Genomic DNA, 12,608 nt, shown 5'->3' with positions numbered 1-12,608 from the left:
GCCACAGCAGGCTGACGAGGTGGCCGAGTGGTGAAGGCGATGGACTGCTAATCCATTGTGCTCTGCACGCATGGGTTCAAATCCCATCCTCGTCGGAGCCCAGGGACCAGCCCAGAAGGAGCCTTCTGGAGCAGGGGCCGCTCTTCCCATGCTGTTTCTGACAAGCGCCCATTTGTCAGGCTCTTGTCTACCAAGCAGGGCAGGTGACACCTCCCCAGGAAGGGAGTGTCCCCCTCCCCTACTCTCTCCCCACCTCCAGGGTTTGCACAGCCCCATCAAACACAAAGCCTTTCACGAGGCATGTCCCTGGCCATGTCCCTGCTCAAGAGCTCCCTGTGCCTGGGACAGGCCCAGGTGCGCCCGGGCAGTGAAGCCGGGAGGGGAGGGCTCAGGCAATCGGAGCCAGAGGAGCCAGGGGTTTCCAGGCAGTAGCCAGAGAGAGCAGCATTGTCCCCTGGTCTCCCACGTGCTTTCAGCGAGACAGAGAGAGAGAAACTACGATCCCTGCACACAGGTGCTCTAGAGCTGAACTCTTGGCATAAATCAGCCAACATCTTGGGCAAAGTAAATTATTTAACAATATTTTTAAAAACTACCTGCATTATATTATCCCAAGTATTTCTATACATACACCAGTCACCGGTGCATAATCAAGGAGGCTTCACCCATAAAACTATAAAAAGGAGCAGCAATAATCCTTCTGCATAACAAAAAAGCTGGTTTCTTCAACTTGCCCAATGCTGTACTGCCCTCTCTTGGAATAACTGAGTTAGGAAAGGCCATCATCAGTATCTCAGCCACGCTAGAACAAGGTCTGGATGAACATTAAGTCCTGTACAGCATACGCAGACTGAAATTTCTTCACTGGCAAACATTGTGGCTGGAAGTAGAACTGCCCTGGACGTACTAGCACTTTCTCAAGGAGGCGCGTGTGCCTTCATCAACACCACCTGTTGTACCTGTATTGACTGAGGTGGTCAAATCATACGAGAGGCCAACAAAATTAAAGACGCCACAGCAGTCTTGCCTAAAGTAGCTGAAAAAACCCTTTTGATTGGTAGGGTTGGCTCCCAGACTGAAGCAGACGGTTAGGGAAACGGTCCAAGATGGTGTAAAAGTACATTTTATTAGGATTATTGACCTTGGTAACTGTGAATGTATTGCTTCAGTTAATGTTATGTTGTAGCAGATTGATGCGTAAAAAAACACAACCGGGTGTAACTCAAGCGTAGGCCCAAATAATGACGCTAAATATATTAACGGCTAGAGACAAAGAAAAGGAAGAAGTACTTGAACTAATGGCTACGAACTATTATGAAGGCTAGAGGCAAGAAAGGGTGATGGGACAGCACGGCCTACGCAGTGATCGGCCCGGGCTTCCCGGGAGTTGTGAGCAGGTTGTCTGTAGCCCCTTTACCGTACTCTAGACCTTTAACATGACGTGAGGTTGGAAGTCGCAAAGTGGGGAGTATGGAAGTAAAGCGGTTAATGCCGGTGGAATTGAAATAGTTGACGCCTCACAGGCCTTTGCAGGCCTTTCTAGCAAATACACCTAGGAAAAACAAAAACAAAAACAAAAACAAATAACATCTGCAATGACCTTGCTGACGTCCGTGTTCCTAGCTATCGAAGCCATGTATTGACTGTAAAAAATTCTACTATCTGTTTTGCTGGAACCTCCTCTCCTGAAGTGATTCACTCCCTTTTTGCTGCTGATCCACACACACACACGCACACACACACACACACACACACACGCACACACGCACGCACACCTGTTGTCCTGTGAAGGACAAGTTGTATAATCCAAAGGTATATTAACTCTTTAACAGCCTCATTAGGGCAGCCGCTGCTCTCGGCTCTCCCCTATAGCTATAGTAATAAATTGTTTCTGCTCTGACCGGAACCTAAATTGAATTCCATTTATTCTGAGAAGAAGGCAAAGGAGTAGTAAGAGAGAGAGAGAGAGAGAGAGACCTACCCAAGATGAGAAGATTCGGGAGGCTGGCTCAGACCACTTCTTCCAAGTGCTTGGCTCCTCTCTGAATCGTTCCCATTGCGTTTAGCAAGTCATAAGTAGTCCAGGAAATAACCTGGCAGGGTTCGGAAAAGCCCCGAGAGGTTTGCAACAGGAACGTATTTTGTGCCAAACAGCTCACCCACCACAGCCGCAAACACGCGCTCGCAGCCAAGTTCTCTTGGGTGTCCACACTGACCCTGAAATGCCTATAGCAGCGCCACAAAAATACAATTTCTGTGCTTCCTTGCTCTTCCCAAACTGACTACAGGCAGTTCACAGTACAAACGTTGTTCTGGCAAGGGCCGTTACCTACCACCCTCACTAACAAGCGCTCGCAGACAAGTTTTCCTGGGACACAACACCGCTGTGGCCCAGACACCTGCCTTCCCCACTAACAAGGGCTCACAGCCAAGTTCTCTTGGGCCCCTGCAACGGCGCTGGCAGTCCTATTCCAGCCCCACCACACCCATATCTCCATGCTTGCCTCTCTCTCCCCAAATGACACCACCCCCACCAACTGACTCTCAGAACAAACACAGTTCTGGCTAAGGGGCACGACCCCAAACAAGGGCGCAAAGCCAAGTTCCCTTGAGCTCCTACTGTTGCCTTGGCATGCCTGTTCCGGCCCCACAACAACTGCTCATTTGCGCTTCCTTGCTCTTCAAAAGCTGGCACCGTTCCTACTTGCAGACTGCACAAGAAATGTGATTCTGGCCAGGCCGCTCACCTACCACAAACACTAAGCGCACACAGAGAAGTTCCCTTTGGCCCCTACATTGGCCCTGGCACGCTATTCCAGCCCAGCAAAACTTACACCTCTGTGCTTACCCTCTCTTCACAGAATGTCACAACGGTGGAGGTTGGAAGAGACCTCTGGAGATCATTTAGTCCGGCACCCCTGCTCAAGCAGAGTCACCTAGAGCACGCTACTCAGGACCGTGTCCGAACGGCTTTTGAATTATGCCCAAGGATGGAGACTCCACAACCTCTCTGGGCAACCCATTCCAGGGCTCAGTCACCCTCACAGTAAAAAAGCTTTTCCTTAGATTCAGACGGAACTTCTTGTCTTTCAGTTTGAGACCATTGCCTCTCGTCCCATCCCCGGGTACCACTGAAGAGTCCGCCTCGGTCTTCTTTACACCCTCCCTTCAGACACTTATACAGATTGCTAAGGTCCCCCCTCAGACTTCTCCAGGCTAAACAGTCCCAGCTCTCTCAGCCCCCCCTTCTCAGAGGAGAGATGCTCTAGTCCCTTAATCATCTTATTGGCCCTTTGCCGGACTCGCTCCAGTAGCTCCTTATCTCTCTTGTACTGCAGAGCCCAGAACTGGATGCAGGACTCCAGACGTGGTGTCACAAGTGGTGAGCAGAAGGGAAGGATCACTCGCATCGATCTCCTGGCAGCACTCTTCCTAATGCAGCCCAGGATACCACTGGCCGCCTTTGCCGCAAGGGCACGCGGCTGGCTCACGGTCAGCTTGTCCACTAGGACTCCCAGTTCCTTCCCTGCAGGGCTGCTTTCCAGCAAGTCAGCCCCCAGCATGTACTGGTGAAGGGGGTTACTCCTCCCTAGGTGCACCTGAAATTCTACTTTTCCTGTGATCTGATGGGGTCCCATTTAGGCGACCTCTCGTCCCCCTTATAAATCCCACACCCACACCCACCCCCACCCCAAACAAGCACACCCTGATGGAAACAAACCTCCCCCTTGAGACCTCTGGTATCTGTTTCAGACAACCGCTGCTGGTCCCCCTTACAAATCCCCAACACCTCTAACCAAACACCTTGTCAGAGTCCAGTACTCCCTGACCAGGTTCTTCTAGATATTCCACGCGTACGGAGAGTGCAATGTCTAATATAACAGTTTGTTTGGGGGGTGGGGGGAATTTGATGTTACACAGGGTTTTTGATTTAGCAGAGTGATTCAGCAATATACTGAAATCACAATTCAAGTGTACACGCCTAACAAAATCTAGCTAGACAGATCAATCACAGCACCAACGTGATTGCCATTACCGGTCTCAAATACGCTCGCCGTCACAACGCTGGGCGTCCCCAGTCGCCGGGAAGGAATGCGTGGGTTGATGCCAGCTCAAGCCCGTTGCTCTCTTCAAAATTTCTCTGTTAGCTGTTGAGGCTTCATACTCTCTCTTGGGCTGAGCCACATATACACTTTCCACATGCTGGTCTGGCTAATCTCAGGGAGGCATTCACTTCCTTTTGGTCAGCTCTGAAAAAAAAAAGAAAAAAACCCACTTACGCCAGGTCCAGGTAACGGATATGGCTGCTTATCTGGGACGAAGGCCACCCTTTGGTCCCCTTTGTCTTGAGATAACGTTAGTTCTCTGTGCAACAGCTGTGGGTCGCGAGCTGCATCCTACACTGTCCTTGGGATTTACGGGGCGCCTTGCCTTCTGAGCCTTCTCCCATCGTAGGGGTTGTTGGTCGGTCACACACACGCAGATCCTACCCCTTGAGCCCTTTCCACTGCACACAGCCCCTCTCTGCCCTCCCACACACAAGGATCCTGCTGCATTCAGATCCAGCCAGACTGCCAGGCAGGGGCACGGTCCCACCCCTCCCCACCCCTCCCCCTTTTTTTTAACCCAGCCCCAGGCACTTGTGATGCAAGGGATGTGCTTGCAGGATGGCATTATGAGCTCAGAGCCCCTCAGCCAACCCACATTGTGGGTCTCTCCTCCCACATTGTGTGCATCCCATTGCGTGCAGCGAAGCTGCTCACGCGTGCGGGCCTCCATGAGCTCCGAGGCATCCCTGGACCTGCAACGCTGCTGGCAGCTACCCTCGGACTGCCAAAGAACAGCGGGGTGCGGAGAGGAAGAGGCCCACTGCTGTGGGGAAGACAGGTACTGGGAGAAGGTCCAGAGGGTGAGGGAGGGAGGTGGCCGGAGAGGTAGAAGCCTGCCCCACCCACACATTATTGCACCCTGCCTCCGTGAGGCAGGTCCCTGGCTCCCCAGCAGGGACCAGTCTGTCCCTCATCCTCCTTGTTCACCTGTTTGACCCGACCCTACTGGCCTGGGGGAGGAGTTCAGCAGAGCACTGCGCTTTTCAGTCCTATCCTCCCTCCTGGCAGGGACTCCTGCCCAACAGACAGTCCTGAACCTGCCAGTCCTCCTTGTTCACAAGTCTCTGTGGCGGTGCTGGCAGTGGCGGTGCTGGCAGTGGCGGCAGCAGCAGCTGCTGCCGCAGCCACGGCCACAGCTGCGCCACGGCCACAGCAGGCTGACGAGGTGGCCGAGTGGTGAAGGCGATGGACTGCTAATCCATTGTGCTCTGCACGCATGGGTTCAAATCCCATCCTCGTCGGAGCCCAGGGACCAGCCCAGAAGGAGCCTTCTGGAGCAGGGGCCGCTCTTCCCATGCTGTTTCTGACAAGCGCCCATTTGTCAGGCTCTTGTCTACCAAGCAGGGCAGGTGACACCTCCCCAGGAAGGGAGTGTCCCCCTCCCCTACTCTCTCCCCACCTCCAGGGTTTGCACAGCCCCATCAAACACAAAGCCTTTCACGAGGCATGTCCCTGGCCATGTCCCTGCTCAAGAGCTCCCTGTGCCTGGGACAGGCCCAGGTGCGCCCGGGCAGTGAAGCCGGGAGGGGAGGGCTCAGGCAATCGGAGCCAGAGGAGCCAGGGGTTTCCAGGCAGTAGCCAGAGAGAGCAGCATTGTCCCCTGGTCTCCCACGTGCTTTCAGCGAGACAGAGAGAGAGAAACTACGATCCCTGCACACAGGTGCTCTAGAGCTGAACTCTTGGCATAAATCAGCCAACATCTTGGGCAAAGTAAATTATTTAACAATATTTTTAAAAACTACCTGCATTATATTATCCCAAGTATTTCTATACATACACCAGTCACCGGTGCATAATCAAGGAGGCTTCACCCATAAAACTATAAAAAGGAGCAGCAATAATCCTTCTGCATAACAAAAAAGCTGGTTTCTTCAACTTGCCCAATGCTGTACTGCCCTCTCTTGGAATAACTGAGTTAGGAAAGGCCATCATCAGTATCTCAGCCACGCTAGAACAAGGTCTGGATGAACATTAAGTCCTGTACAGCATACGCAGACTGAAATTTCTTCACTGGCAAACATTGTGGCTGGAAGTAGAACTGCCCTGGACGTACTAGCACTTTCTCAAGGAGGCGCGTGTGCCTTCATCAACACCACCTGTTGTACCTGTATTGACTGAGGTGGTCAAATCATACGAGAGGCCAACAAAATTAAAGACGCCACAGCAGTCTTGCCTAAAGTAGCTGAAAAAACCCTTTTGATTGGTAGGGTTGGCTCCCAGACTGAAGCAGACGGTTAGGGAAACGGTCCAAGATGGTGTAAAAGTACATTTTATTAGGATTATTGACCTTGGTAACTGTGAATGTATTGCTTCAGTTAATGTTATGTTGTAGCAGATTGATGCGTAAAAAAACACAACCGGGTGTAACTCAAGCGTAGGCCCAAATAATGACGCTAAATATATTAACGGCTAGAGACAAAGAAAAGGAAGAAGTACTTGAACTAATGGCTACGAACTATTATGAAGGCTAGAGGCAAGAAAGGGTGATGGGACAGCACGGCCTACGCAGTGATCGGCCCGGGCTTCCCGGGAGTTGTGAGCAGGTTGTCTGTAGCCCCTTTACCGTACTCTAGACCTTTAACATGACGTGAGGTTGGAAGTCGCAAAGTGGGGAGTATGGAAGTAAAGCGGTTAATGCCGGTGGAATTGAAATAGTTGACGCCTCACAGGCCTTTGCAGGCCTTTCTAGCAAATACACCTAGGAAAAACAAAAACAAAAACAAAAACAAATAACATCTGCAATGACCTTGCTGACGTCCGTGTTCCTAGCTATCGAAGCCATGTATTGACTGTAAAAAATTCTACTATCTGTTTTGCTGGAACCTCCTCTCCTGAAGTGATTCACTCCCTTTTTGCTGCTGATCCACACACACACACGCACACACACACACACACACACACACGCACACACGCACGCACACCTGTTGTCCTGTGAAGGACAAGTTGTATAATCCAAAGGTATATTAACTCTTTAACAGCCTCATTAGGGCAGCCGCTGCTCTCGGCTCTCCCCTATAGCTATAGTAATAAATTGTTTCTGCTCTGACCGGAACCTAAATTGAATTCCATTTATTCTGAGAAGAAGGCAAAGGAGTAGTAAGAGAGAGAGAGAGAGAGAGAGACCTACCCAAGATGAGAAGATTCGGGAGGCTGGCTCAGACCACTTCTTCCAAGTGCTTGGCTCCTCTCTGAATCGTTCCCATTGCGTTTAGCAAGTCATAAGTAGTCCAGGAAATAACCTGGCAGGGTTCGGAAAAGCCCCGAGAGGTTTGCAACAGGAACGTATTTTGTGCCAAACAGCTCACCCACCACAGCCGCAAACACGCGCTCGCAGCCAAGTTCTCTTGGGTGTCCACACTGACCCTGAAATGCCTATAGCAGCGCCACAAAAATACAATTTCTGTGCTTCCTTGCTCTTCCCAAACTGACTACAGGCAGTTCACAGTACAAACGTTGTTCTGGCAAGGGCCGTTACCTACCACCCTCACTAACAAGCGCTCGCAGACAAGTTTTCCTGGGACACAACACCGCTGTGGCCCAGACACCTGCCTTCCCCACTAACAAGGGCTCACAGCCAAGTTCTCTTGGGCCCCTGCAACGGCGCTGGCAGTCCTATTCCAGCCCCACCACACCCATATCTCCATGCTTGCCTCTCTCTCCCCAAATGACACCACCCCCACCAACTGACTCTCAGAACAAACACAGTTCTGGCTAAGGGGCATGACCCCAAACAAGGGCGCAAAGCCAAGTTCCCTTGAGCTCCTACTGTTGCCTTGGCATGCCTGTTCCGGCCCCACAACAACTGCTCATTTGCGCTTCCTTGCTCTTCAAAAGCTGGCACCGTTCCTACTTGCAGACTGCACAAGAAATGTGATTCTGGCCAGGCCGCTCACCTACCACAAACACTAAGCGCACACAGAGAAGTTCCCTTTGGCCCCTACATTGGCCCTGGCACGCTATTCCAGCCCAGCAAAACTTACACCTCTGTGCTTACCCTCTCTTCACAGAATGTCACAACGGTGGAGGTTGGAAGAGACCTCTGGAGATCATTTAGTCCGGCACCCCTGCTCAAGCAGAGTCACCTAGAGCACGCTACTCAGGACCGTGTCCGAACGGCTTTTGAATTATGCCCAAGGATGGAGACTCCACAACCTCTCTGGGCAACCCATTCCAGGGCTCAGTCACCCTCACAGTAAAAAAGCTTTTCCTTAGATTCAGACGGAACTTCTTGTCTTTCAGTTTGAGACCATTGCCTCTCGTCCCATCCCCGGGTACCACTGAAGAGTCCGCCTCGGTCTTCTTTACACCCTCCCTTCAGACACTTATACAGATTGCTAAGGTCCCCCCTCAGACTTCTCCAGGCTAAACAGTCCCAGCTCTCTCAGCCCCCCCTTCTCAGAGGAGAGATGCTCTAGTCCCTTAATCATCTTATTGGCCCTTTGCCGGACTCGCTCCAGTAGCTCCTTATCTCTCTTGTACTGCAGAGCCCAGAACTGGATGCAGGACTCCAGACGTGGTGTCACAAGTGGTGAGCAGAAGGGAAGGATCACTCGCATCGATCTCCTGGCAGCACTCTTCCTAATGCAGCCCAGGATACCACTGGCCGCCTTTGCCACAAGGGCACGCGGCTGGCTCACGGTCAGCTTGTCCACTAGGACTCCCAGTTCCTTCCCTGCAGGGCTGCTTTCCAGCAAGTCAGCCCCCAGCATGTACTGGTGAAGGGGGTTACTCCTCCCTAGGTGCACCTGAAATTCTACTTTTCCTGTGATCTGATGGGGTCCCATTTAGGCGACCTCTCGTCCCCCTTATAAATCCCACACCCACACCCACCCCCACCCCAAACAAGCACACCCTGATGGAAACAAACCTCCCCCTTGAGACCTCTGGTATCTGTTTCAGACAACCGCTGCTGGTCCCCCTTACAAATCCCCAACACCTCTAACCAAACACCTTGTCAGAGTCCAGTACTCCCTGACCAGGTTCTTCTAGATATTCCACGCGTACGGAGAGTGCAATGTCTAATATAACAGTTTGTTTGGGGGGTGGGGGGAATTTGATGTTACACAGGGTTTTTGATTTAGCAGAGTGATTCAGCAATATACTGAAATCACAATTCAAGTGTACACGCCTAACAAAATCTAGCTAGACAGATCAATCACAGCACCAACGTGATTGCCATTACCGGTCTCAAATACGCTCGCCGTCACAACGCTGGGCGTCCCCAGTCGCCGGGAAGGAATGCGTGGGTTGATGCCAGCTCAAGCCCGTTGCTCTCTTCAAAATTTCTCTGTTAGCTGTTGAGGCTTCATACTCTCTCTTGGGCTGAGCCACATATACACTTTCCACATGCTGGTCTGGCTAATCTCAGGGAGGCATTCACTTCCTTTTGGTCAGCTCTGAAAAAAAAAAGAAAAAAACCCACTTACGCCAGGTCCAGGTAACGGATATGGCTGCTTATCTGGGACGAAGGCCACCCTTTGGTCCCCTTTGTCTTGAGATAACGTTAGTTCTCTGTGCAACAGCTGTGGGTCGCGAGCTGCATCCTACACTGTCCTTGGGATTTACGGGGCGCCTTGCCTTCTGAGCCTTCTCCCATCGTAGGGGTTGTTGGTCGGTCACACACACGCAGATCCTACCCCTTGAGCCCTTTCCACTGCACACAGCCCCTCTCTGCCCTCCCACACACAAGGATCCTGCTGCATTCAGATCCAGCCAGACTGCCAGGCAGGGGCACGGTCCCACCCCTCCCCACCCCTCCCCCTTTTTTTTTAACCCAGCCCCAGGCACTTGTGATGCAAGGGATGTGCTTGCAGGATGGCATTATGAGCTCAGAGCCCCTCAGCCAACCCACATTGTGGGTCTCTCCTCCCACATTGTGTGCATCCCATTGCGTGCAGCGAAGCTGCTCACGCGTGCGGGCCTCCATGAGCTCCGAGGCATCCCTGGACCTGCAACGCTGCTGGCAGCTACCCTCGGACTGCCAAAGAACAGCGGGGTGCGGAGAGGAAGAGGCCCACTGCTGTGGGGAAGACAGGTACTGGGAGAAGGTCCAGAGGGTGAGGGAGGGAGGTGGCCGGAGAGGTAGAAGCCTGCCCCACCCACACATTATTGCACCCTGCCTCCGTGAGGCAGGTCCCTGGCTCCCCAGCAGGGACCAGTCTGTCCCTCATCCTCCTTGTTCACCTGTTTGACCCGACCCTACTGGCCTGGGGGAGGAGTTCAGCAGAGCACTGCGCTTTTCAGTCCTATCCTCCCTCCTGGCAGGGACTCCTGCCCAACAGACAGTCCTGAACCTGCCAGTCCTCCTTGTTCACAAGTCTCTGTGGCGGTGCTGGCAGTGGCGGTGCTGGCAGTGGCGGCAGCAGCAGCTGCTGCCGCAGCCACGGCCACAGCTGCGCCACGGCCACAGCAGGCTGACGAGGTGGCCGAGTGGTGAAGGCGATGGACTGCTAATCCATTGTGCTCTGCACGCATGGGTTCAAATCCCATCCTCGTCGGAGCCCAGGGACCAGCCCAGAAGGAGCCTTCTGGAGCAGGGGCCGCTCTTCCCATGCTGTTTCTGACAAGCGCCCATTTGTCAGGCTCTTGTCTACCAAGCAGGGCAGGTGACACCTCCCCAGGAAGGGAGTGTCCCCCTCCCCTACTCTCTCCCCACCTCCAGGGTTTGCACAGCCCCATCAAACACAAAGCCTTTCACGAGGCATGTCCCTGGCCATGTCCCTGCTCAAGAGCTCCCTGTGCCTGGGACAGGCCCAGGTGCGCCCGGGCAGTGAAGCCGGGAGGGGAGGGCTCAGGCAATCGGAGCCAGAGGAGCCAGGGGTTTCCAGGCAGTAGCCAGAGAGAGCAGCATTGTCCCCTGGTCTCCCACGTGCTTTCAGCGAGACAGAGAGAGAGAAACTACGATCCCTGCACACAGGTGCTCTAGAGCTGAACTCTTGGCATAAATCAGCCAACATCTTGGGCAAAGTAAATTATTTAACAATATTTTTAAAAACTACCTGCATTATATTATCCCAAGTATTTCTATACATACACCAGTCACCGGTGCATAATCAAGGAGGCTTCACCCATAAAACTATAAAAAGGAGCAGCAATAATCCTTCTGCATAACAAAAAAGCTGGTTTCTTCAACTTGCCCAATGCTGTACTGCCCTCTCTTGGAATAACTGAGTTAGGAAAGGCCATCATCAGTATCTCAGCCACGCTAGAACAAGGTCTGGATGAACATTAAGTCCTGTACAGCATACGCAGACTGAAATTTCTTCACTGGCAAACATTGTGGCTGGAAGTAGAACTGCCCTGGACGTACTAGCACTTTCTCAAGGAGGCGCGTGTGCCTTCATCAACACCACCTGTTGTACCTGTATTGACTGAGGTGGTCAAATCATACGAGAGGCCAACAAAATTAAAGACGCCACAGCAGTCTTGCCTAAAGTAGCTGAAAAAACCCTTTTGATTGGTAGGGTTGGCTCCCAGACTGAAGCAGACGGTTAGGGAAACGGTCCAAGATGGTGTAAAAGTACATTTTATTAGGATTATTGACCTTGGTAACTGTGAATGTATTGCTTCAGTTAATGTTATGTTGTAGCAGATTGATGCGTAAAAAAACACAACCGGGTGTAACTCAAGCGTAGGCCCAAATAATGACGCTAAATATATTAACGGCTAGAGACAAAGAAAAGGAAGAAGTACTTGAACTAATGGCTACGAACTATTATGAAGGCTAGAGGCAAGAAAGGGTGATGGGACAGCACGGCCTACGCAGTGATCGGCCCGGGCTTCCCGGGAGTTGTGAGCAGGTTGTCTGTAGCCCCTTTACCGTACTCTAGACCTTTAACATGACGTGAGGTTGGAAGTCGCAAAGTGGGGAGTATGGAAGTAAAGCGGTTAATGCCGGTGGAATTGAAATAGTTGACGCCTCACAGGCCTTTGCAGGCCTATCTAGCAAATACACCTAGGAAAAACAAAAACAAAAACAAAAACAAATAACATCTGCAATGACCTTGCTGACGTCCGTGTTCCTAGCTATCGAAGCCATGTATTGACTGTAAAAAATTCTACTATCTGTTTTGCTGGAACCTCCTCTCCTGAAGTGATTCACTCCCTTTTTGCTGCTGATCCACACACACACACGCACGCACACACACACACACACACACACACGCACACACGCACGCACACCTGTTGTCCTGTGAAGGACAAGTTGTATAATCCAAAGGTATATTAACTCTTTAACAGCCTCATTAGGGCAGCCGCTGCTCTCGGCTCTCCCCTATAGCTATAGTAATAAATTGTTTCTGCTCTGACCGGAACCTAAATTGAATTCCATTTATTCTGAGAAGAAGGCAAAGGAGTAGTAAGAGAGAGAGAGAGAGAGAGAGACCTACCCAAGATGAGAAGATTCGGGAGGCTGGCTCAGACCACTTCTTCCAAGTGCTTGGCTCCTCTCTGAATCGTTCCCATTGCGTTTAGTAAGTTATAAGTAGTCCAGGAAATAAC

General features: G+C 51.7%; 3 non-coding genes across 3 annotated transcripts; all 3 read left to right on the top strand.

Annotated features, from left to right (window-relative positions):
* The first annotated feature begins 13 nt into the window (after window positions 1–13).
* TRNAS-GCU (transfer RNA serine (anticodon GCU)) lies at window positions 14–95 on the top strand. The gene has a single exon. It is a non-coding gene; the product is annotated as a tRNA-Ser (tRNA).
* Window positions 96–5,268: 5,173 nt separating this feature from the next.
* On the top strand, window positions 5,269–5,350 carry TRNAS-GCU (transfer RNA serine (anticodon GCU)). The gene has a single exon. It is a non-coding gene; the product is annotated as a tRNA-Ser (tRNA).
* A 5,174-nt stretch (window positions 5,351–10,524) lies between these two features.
* TRNAS-GCU (transfer RNA serine (anticodon GCU)) lies at window positions 10,525–10,606 on the top strand. Its single transcript has one exon. It is a non-coding gene; the product is annotated as a tRNA-Ser (tRNA).
* Window positions 10,607–12,608: the final 2,002 nt, after the last annotated feature.

This window comes from Struthio camelus, chromosome 19 (assembly GCF_040807025.1).
Source record: "Struthio camelus isolate bStrCam1 chromosome 19, bStrCam1.hap1, whole genome shotgun sequence".
Classification (NCBI taxonomy): Eukaryota; Metazoa; Chordata; class Aves; order Struthioniformes; family Struthionidae; genus Struthio; species Struthio camelus.
The sequence above is the reverse complement of the archived record's forward strand: the minus strand, read 5'-3'. Positions and strand labels throughout refer to the sequence as shown.